We start from the raw sequence: 9,766 nt of genomic DNA, 5'->3' as shown, positions 1-9,766 counted from the left end.
TAATTTAAAGGGACAGACTCAGGGTGCAGTGGACTTCACATTATTTAATGCTTGATGCATATTAGGCTCTCAATAACTCCTTGTTGGATGAATAAATACATGACTGACTAGTTGGGCAGATGTTATCAAATCTTTAGTTTAGGTTTTTGGTTAGTCTTACTGAAGTCTTATTATTATATCACTAACACAATTAATTGTGCTATTTTGAAAATACTTGGTGTGCCAGAGTATAGCAAAAATAATTATGGACATATGGTGAGCAAAAGATAACATAAAAAACAATCAAATAGGGAACCCCTGTACCAGTCGGATTATTTCCCGTGTCAGGTGACAGAACTAAGGCTCAAACTCGCTTAAAAGTAAGAAAATCCATTACCATGCCCAAAGGTAATACAAACTCCAGGCACCATTTACAGGGCTCTGCTGTCTTTCCATTTTCTTGGCTTTGCCTTCCTTCATGTGTTTCTTTTGTCCTCAGTCTGACTTCCTTCCTGATTGCAAAGTAGCCGCCAGTACCAGCAGCCGCTGGGACAATGTGCTCCTTGCTCATTTTCAGTGGGAGAGCAAGAAAGCATCTCCCCCAACCATAGGCTAAAAGTCCTTTCCTACAGTGTGATTGGCTGGGCTAAGGTCATGAAGCAGTTGCCTAGGGAATTCTGTGCAATGAATGCCCATAAGCCTGGGTTTTTTAACCAATTGCTGGCGAGAATGATAGGATTACCCGATTACCTGAGACTAATTAAGACCTATTCCTGGACCTGAGGAATGGATCAGCTTCTCCTGAGTCGGCTGGGCTGTGTGGAAGTAAGAAGGATGCTTGAACAAAACTGATTTCTGTTAGGAAAGGGGAAGAGGGAAATGGATACTCTGTAGGCAAATAACTGTTCATCCTCACACCACACTGAAAAAACTTTTTATTATTGCTTTTTCTTTTGAAAAATCTTTAATTAAAGACTTCATTTTTCTGCAGCAGTTTTAGGTTCACAGCAAAACGAAGAGGAGGCTATAGAGATTTCCCGTATACTGCCCCCACATATGCATAGCCTTCTCCATTAGCAATATCCTCCACCAGAGTGATACGTTTCTTACAATTGATGAACTTACATTGATACAACATTATCACCCCAAACCTATGGTTTACGTTAGAGTTCATTCTTTGTGTTGTACAATCTATGGATTTGGACAATCATATCAAAAGTATTCACCATTATAATATTATACAGGATAGTATCACTGCCCTAAAAATCCTCTGTGCTCTGCCTAGTGATTTCTCCCCTCACCCTCCACCCCTGGAACAACACCAGCCTTTCTCAAAAGAGAAATCGAAAGAGTCAGTGAAGCAGTTTTCCTAGATCACCATAAAAATTAGGATTGAGTCTCTCCTAAAGTTCCATTCATCAGTGAATGAAGGAAATGAGGACAGACGGAGAGAATGTAGTCAGTCCCAAGTTTTCACTTTTTAAAAATTACTTTCCCTTCCATTGGTATCTATGAAGATCCCGTAAGCTTTGGTTCTTTTTACCTGCGACCTATTCTCTTACTCTTTTTCAAGAATGATCATCTTTTTGATGTCATCTCTGGAAAAAAGTCTAAGAATCACCAAAATAATCCCTTTTGCATTTTCTACAGGTTTTGCACCTTCTTCAGCTGAAGTTGATCTTTTTTTAAAAAAATATATATTTTATTGATATTTTACAGAGAGGAAGGGAGAGGGATAGAGAGTTAGAAACATCGATGAGAGAGAAACATCGATCAGCTGCCTCCTGCGCACCCCCCACTGGGGATGTGCCCGCAACCCAGGTACATGCCCTTGACCGGAATCGAACCTGGGACCCTTCAGTCCGAAGGCCGATGCTCTATCCACTGAGCTAAACGGGTCAGGGCTGAAGTTGATCTTGAGTAAAAAAAAGCATTTCCATCCCCATCAGTGCTTATTAAAAATAATGTGGGCTTATCAGTTGCATTCTATCAGGTCTCAGCACTCTCACAGTCAGGTAACTTTTTCTGAAATTAATTAGATTAATGACTCAGATAGATAACGCTATGTCTACAGCTTGGATATCATGATTGATCCCATCTGGTTGAAGAGGCAAAGAAATGGTGGGTTCTTGGCCCGCTGAAGAGCAGGCTTACAGGGCTCTGGGAACTTGGACAAAGAAACAGAAACCAAATGAGAGGTCAGCTGAATCAAAGAGAGGGACTTTGGGAGGAAAACAGAATAGGCTTCCAGGGTTCATTCATTTTCTGTGCAACCCGGTACAGAAAATGATGACCATACTAGACAAATAGGTACAGCTTGTGGTTTTCTGAAAGACTGTTTATCTTTTATTTACAGTCCTGCCTTATGTAACAATCAGGACCAGACATCAGGGAAGGCAAAATCTCTTATGTGGAAAGAAGAGTCTATTGCCTTAAATTTTTTTAAAATATATTTTTATTGGTTTCAGAGAGGAAGGGAGAGGTAGAGAGAGAGATAGAAACATCAATGATGAGAGAGAATCATAGATCGGCTGCCTCCTGCACACCCCCTACTGGGGATTGAGCCTGAAACCTGGGAATGTGCCCTTGACCCGAATCGAACCTGGGACCCTTCAGTCACAGGCCAATGCTCTATCCACTGAGCCAAACCAGCTAGGGCGAGCCTTTAAAAATTTTTAAAACTTCTTCATCTTATTCTGTGCATATGGAAAACATTTCCTATGAAAAACAGGGCTATTCTTATATATAGTTTTGTGTCCTTCCTTTTTCACATTTAAGCATTTCCCCATGTTATTAATCTTCAGAAATTATTTAAAGTAGTCATGTCATGAGCCATGTGATGTAAGTAGCACAGTTAATAATTATCTGCTTTTTATTCTTTAAAACATTTAGTTAAAAATGGAGATATAATTTACAGACTGTGAAATGCACAGATCTAAAGCGTAGTTTGATGGGTTTTGACAAATACAAACACATGCTAATCAAGATAGACTATTTCCATTACCATTAAAAGTGCCCTTGTGCCTCTTTCCATTCAATGTCTTATTTCTCCATAACCAGTGTTTTGATTTCTATCACCACAGATTCATTTTGCCTATTCTTGAAATTCATATAAATGGAATTATACAGGATACTCCAGTATGTCTGGCTTTTTTTTTTTTGCTCAACAATTATTTTCAGATTTACCCATGATGTGTTTATCAGTAGTTCATTCTTTAAAATTGTTAGTAATATTTTATTGCATGGATATATAACAGTTTGTTTATCTATTTACCAGTTAATAAACATTTGGGTTTCCCCAATTTGGGTCTATTATGAAGTATACTAACCTAAACATTTTTTCAAAGTAATTTTAGGGGAGGTGAGAAATGGTAATAAATGATAGATGGATCAGTGATTATTTTCTTTTTAAAGAGAAGATAAAGAGAAGCAGGGGATACAATTGAAAGACTAGGGATGGAGGAGTGATAAAATGAAACAAAAGGCCCTTTGAGAAAGGTAATCCGAGGGGAAATCAATTAAAAAGAGAATTAAAACAGGCAAGGATAAGAAGAAACAAATAAATAACATAGAAATGAGAAAGAATCCTATAAAACCAGAAAAAGTTAAAAACAAATTAGAACCATGAAACTTCTGCTTCTAATAATTTTTTTGAGGACTCTGGGATGAAGATAAACTTTTGAGCCCCCTCCACGTAGATGGAGGCCCCTCCCATGTTCCTGAAGCTCTGTGTTACATGAATGTTTTCTACAGGCAACTCTCTTTCCTTTGCCTGCCAGAGCAGAAGAATGTTCAAAGCAGCCTGTAGGGGAGGAAGCCAGGAGGCTTTTTAATTTAAAAATAAGTGCTGCTTTGTCTCCTATGTTTTCTTAATTGAGGCAGAAGCTGAATCTAGGACACAGCCTAGTGGGAGATTGGCTATGGCATGATAATGTGAAGACTGGATTATAAGCGAGAAAGGAGCTGGTGAGCACCAGAAAGATGTGTGTGTGTGTGTGTGTGTGTGTGTGTGTGTGTGTGTGTGTGTACACGGTTACAGGGAAGTATCCTCAACTGTCAGGCCTGTCAGATTAGGATGTCAGATTGGGTTATACGGGAGAGATATAACTGTGCCCACATTAGCTGTGTTATTTGATTTTGTAGACATGTTGCAGAAGGATTTAAATGCCTTCAACCAGAGATGGAGGAAAGCAAAGAAAGGAAAGAAGGTCCAAGATGGCTGAATTGTTTTTGTCTTAAAGGGATTCTGCAGGCCTGAGAGTTGAAAATTTCTTGTTTACTATGATGCTGCTGACATTTTGACCTAGAATATTTATTTTCTCTTGAATCCAGGGAAAAGGCGCAAAAGTAATTAGAAGAAATGGTAGAAAAGAAGGATGAGGAAATATATAAGGTATATGTGAAGGTATTGCTGCTGGAGTTTGATGGTGTTTTATGGCACTTTTATCCTTCCCCTGCCTTTTAATGGGTTTGAAGTGAATTTGATACAAGTATGAAAGGAGGGAGGGGACTGGGTTATGGTTGGGTCTGGTCTACAGCCATTGAAAGGCGTTAACCCAAAGGAGGGATTTATTTGGTCTATAAATCCCCAAGGATTGTAACCATGAGAAATACAGTGTGATTTACAAACATTCTGATCAAAAAAGAGGAACACTTTTTTGATATGAGAACTATTGGAGTACAAAATAAGATACTATGTATTGGCCCGTTTGGAGGAGTAAAAGTGCTGGCAAATTCAAGGAATCATGATTATTTAGCCCTTCAGAGAGATGGTGGTAACTCCATCATTAAAACACATCAGAGCAGTACTATAGATAACTGGTCCCACAGTGGCTGCAGATCCCAAAGTACAGGCCTGGGACCAGATGAGATCACAGTGTGTGCTGGGGTCCTCGGGGAAGTGAAATATTCTGCCTGCTTCCCCAAACTACTTCTATTTCATGGGCTTTACTGCTTCCCTGATGTACATGCGGCTTCTGTTGAAAACTCTCAAGAGATGTATGTGGCTGAGGACCATCTGCTTAGTTTCAGGTGATGAGTTTGGGCAGACTTGAGCCTTTAAAGAACTTGGCGAATCTTCATCTCGTAAATGTTAAAGCCTATTCCTCGCAGCGATCAGGCTGGAGTCAGGCATTTCCATGTGTGATGTTGTGGTGAAACTGGATCTGTGCATATGAATGTGAAAGACTTCTCTTTGGGAAGCCACGTCAGTAGAGAAAGTACAGTTTCTTTTTCCATTTCATGGTCTGGGGGAGGCTCACAGTAATAACAATCGTATCCACTTTCAAGTTCATCTTATATCCCAGGTCCTTTACACCTATTATCTTGTTTAAAACTCACAACAACCGTATAAAGAAGGACATTACAAGCGAGTAAACTTGGACTCCGAGATAGCATATAACTTGGCCAGGGTTATAGAATTAAGGTACAGACTTTGGGATTAGAATCCAGCCCTATCTGACGCTAAAGCCCCAGGGGATATTGGTTGCTTTCCTCCCCGCACTTGGCCTCAATGTTTGTGTTTTCAGTTAGATTTCCCCAGAAGCAACTCTGAGACAAGGATTGGGGAACAGGAGGTTCATTCAGGAGGGGATCCCAGTGGTAGGGAAGAGGGGAAGGAGACAGGGGAGGGAAGGCAGCCAATAAATGGTCCATTATTGAGCAAGTTACCACTGTGGGCAACTGGGGCTCAGTCCTGCGGGGGAACTTGGAAAAATGAATTATCTTACCTGCGGGGCAAGGAAGCGGGTACATTTTAAAAACTGAGGTTTAATCAACATAGCATTACTTAAATAGCCAAGATTTGGAAGCAGTCCAAGTGCCCATCAGTAGATGAGTAGATAAGATAGCTGTGGTACATTTACACCATGGAATACTATGCAGCTATAAAAAGAAAGAACTCTTACCGTTTTCGACAGCATGGGACCTGGAGAGTATCATGCTAAGTGAAATAAGCCAGTCAGAGAAAGACAAGTATCACGTGATCTCACTCATATGTGGAATCTAATGAACAAAATAAACTAATTAACAAAAATAGGTCCAGACACACTGAAGCATGCAACAGACTGACAAATTTCAGAAGGAAGGGGTGGAGCGGGGCGAGAAGAGGTTAGCCAAAGTGTGAAGGCTAACCCCTATTCTGTAAAACTACTGTTTGGAATTCTCTGCTATTCTTTAGACGGCCTCTTATTCTAAAAAAATAGCTTTGCTTTCTAGCTTGCTTTAGCCTGCTTGAGTAATGAGGAAGATAATCTGACCAAGAACTTATATACCTTATAAACTGATAAGAACAGATACTACACTTGATCTTAGCCAAAAGGTTGAGAAGCGATTATTATATACCTTATATACATACATGTATAACACCTGGACATACAACCTGTGGTGAAGGCCTAGGGAGGGGGCGTGGAAGGAGTCAATGGGGAAAAAAGGGAACATCTATAATACTTTCAACAATAAAGATACATTTTTTAAAAAAGTAGAAGTGGTATATACATATATACAATGGAATATTACTTGGCATAAAAGGAATGAAATCTTGTCATTTGGGACAACATGGATGGAAGTCTTAGAGGCTACTATCCTACTGAAATAAGTCAGTCAGAGAAAGACAAATGCCACATGATTTCCCTTATATGTGGAATCTAAAGAACAAAATAAAACAGAAAAAAATCACAGATACAAAGAACAAACTGAAGGTTGCCAGATAGGAAGGGTGTTAAGGGGGTCTGGGCAAAAAGGGGGACGGAGTAAGAAATACAAATTGTTAGTTACAAAATAGTCATGGGGGTGTAAAGTACAGCATAGGGAATATAGTTAATAATATTATAATAACTATGTATGGTGTTAGGGGGTATTAAACTTATCAGGGACATCACTTTTTTTTAAAAAATATATTTTATTGATTTTTTTACAGAGAGGAAGGGAGAGGGATAGAGAGTTAGAAACATCGATGAGAGACAAACATCGACCAGCTGCCTCCTGCACACCTCCCACTGGGGATGTGCCCGCAACCCAGGTACATGCCCTTGACCGGAATCGAACCTGGGACCCTTGAGTCCGCAGGCCGACGCTCTATCCACTGAGCCAAACTGGTTTGGCAGGGACATCACTTTTTAAGTTATATAGTGTCCAACTTGAAACTAATATAATATTGACTGTTACTATAGTTGGAAAAAAAAGAAATGTGCTAAATCTCCATCTGTAATTCAAATCTATGTCTGAGACACTTATTCATGATGAAAACAGAGAACAACTATTGATCATCCTCCACACTATTCTCTTTCCTGTGCTTTGAAACTACTTTAAAAATATCCCCCACCTTCCAGTTTTTAAAGTTTAGTTCTTTCTTTTAAGTCTTAGGCCTTTGGATTCTAGTAAAGTGCATTGGCATTTTAGGTTAAAGTTTGTTTTTCAGGGAAGTTACTGAAAGATTCATTTTTTTTTTGCTTGAAAGTTGTTAAAGGGTTTACATTCTTTTTGCTTTTTATGTCTAATTCCAGGTTTCTATATTGTTGAGAACAACCATACTGTTTTATCTATTTACTTTTTTTTTCAAAAAATTAACTTTCTTATTGATGAGTTTTTAGGAAAGTTGCCTGAAATATGGGGCCCCAGGGGAGGGTGAAGCCAGTGAGGCACATAGGCCTTAGATGGTTAAATATGGTTTTGGCTGCAGGCTGGAGACGAAATAGAAAACTTCCTGGGTTCTTTCTGTTCTGTGGGCCACCATTGACTTATCTTTTGAACCAGGAGATGTTCACAATAAATGATGTTGACTCTGGGGGAAAAATAGTTGCTTTTTGAAGAATACAGGGAGGGTCTACACATATTAAAGGAATGTTTGTTTGTTTTTTCCTCACAGGGGTTGTGGCCAACACAACTCTCTCCAGTGGGAAGTGAATTAACTCAGAGCATCAGCCTCCTAATTAGAAGAACCAAAGCAATGGTTCTCCAGAGAGGAAGGCATGGAACAAAATCACTAGGGAGCTACACACACCACTCCTCCCCCTTTTCCTGCCTCGTAGGGTCTGATGGAGGTGATCATGTCAGGATGGTCCAGCGGGAATGGGCGCAGGTGGTTTTGATAAGTATCCCAGGCAACCTCGAGAGGCAGTTCTCTCTCTCACCCAACGGGGAATCACTGGGGAAAGACCTAATGCCATTTATGGAAGTTTGAAATACACACTATTGACTCCACTTCTTAGGATCTATTATGCAGAAACACTTGTACACACACTCAGAGATAAATGCACAAGGACGGGGAATTATAGCACGTTGTAATAGTAATAATAATAATAACAACAACAACAACAATACCTTAAAGTGCATCAGTGGGGGACTGGTTAAATGTCTGGTCTAGCCATAGTATGGAATTCTATGCCTTGGTTAGAATGATCAAGGTAGGTCTTTATGTACTAGCATGGAGTGATCTGCAAGGAATATATTTGAGTGGAAAAGCAAGTTCCACAACAATATGTGTAATGTGATATTTTTGTAAAACTAAAACAAACAAAAACAATAAAATCATTTTTATACATGTTTAAGTGTCTAAAAATTTATGGAAAGAGATACCCAAATTCTTAACACTGATTACTTATAAAGATGGGAATAGAATAGGGTGGAATTTTCAATTTTTAAAAATGGACTTTGGCACTTAACCTTTTTTTACAATTCACATTTATTAGCATATTTTTTTCCAATGAAAAAATAATTAAGAAAATAAATGCTCAAACAAGTCTCCTCTTCACTGCAGCCTCTTGCAGCCTCTTTAGTTATACCCATACCCACACTCACACCCACACCATGAGCATCATGTGACACGGGAACAAAGGGAGTTAAATAAAAGTTCAAGATAGGGGAAGGAGAAAGGAAAATGTCCTCAAGAACCTATCATGTGACCCGGCCACTCTCTGCTAGACGATGTGTGTGTGTTACTGACGATGATCCTGAGAGATAGCATTTTAAAAATGTTTTCCAAGTCTATCATAGTCTCTCTGTTTTGAATACAGCTTACAATATGGACTTGAATTAGGAATAAGTAATTCTATCCTTAGATCAGACCTTCCTAATCCTCCATTGGGATTAGCCAACATCTTCCTAATTGGACTCAATGTTTTCTGTTTTAACACCCTTCAGTTTGCCCCAAGAGATGTTTTTTCTAACATAAACCTCATCATATCTCGTTCTTGCTTAAAATTCTTCAAGGATTAAACATTGCCACAGGATAACATCAACATTTGTAAGCATAATTTTCAAGTCCCTTCATGATTTGGCGGCTGACCATCTTTTCAATTCTATCTTTTGCCACACGCCCCACCCTTTAGCAAGCTAGTTTCACTAAGCTACTGGCAATTCCTTGACTAAGCCATGTCTTTGTTCTTTGGGTCATTGCAAATGCAGAATATTGGGAGTTCTCTGATGAATTCCTACTTATCTTTCAAGACTAAATTCATGTATCAAAAACCTGTTCTGACCCCCTTGAACTATATCACCCCTATTTACTCCATGCCCTGCATACCTCCTGTTTTATAGATATTTGCATTTTTTAACCTGTTTGACTTTGCTATTAGACTTTTAATTCCCTGAGGACAGTGACTTTGTTTTCTTTATTATTTGTATCCTAACACCTAGAAGTCATGTGATAGACATTACACAAATGTTTATTCCATGAATAAATAAAAAATAAATACAGAATCCATTGAAATCAGTTTTGGGAAATAATGAATTGAAGAAGATTGTATGCAGGAGGGTCATTATTTGAAACTAGTGGCCTGGTGCATGAAAT

General features: G+C 39.0%; 1 pseudogene; it reads right to left on the bottom strand.

Moving 5' to 3' along the window:
- Window positions 1-6,137: 6,137 nt before the first annotated feature.
- LOC111826409 lies at window positions 6,138-6,311 on the bottom strand (annotated as a pseudogene).
- Window positions 6,312-9,766: the final 3,455 nt, after the last annotated feature.

Source organism: Myotis lucifugus, unplaced genomic scaffold (assembly GCF_000147115.1).
Source record: "Myotis lucifugus unplaced genomic scaffold, Myoluc2.0 scaffold_76, whole genome shotgun sequence".
NCBI classification, from domain to species: domain Eukaryota; kingdom Metazoa; phylum Chordata; class Mammalia; order Chiroptera; family Vespertilionidae; genus Myotis; species Myotis lucifugus.
This window is presented reverse-complemented; position numbering and strand designations above follow the sequence as displayed.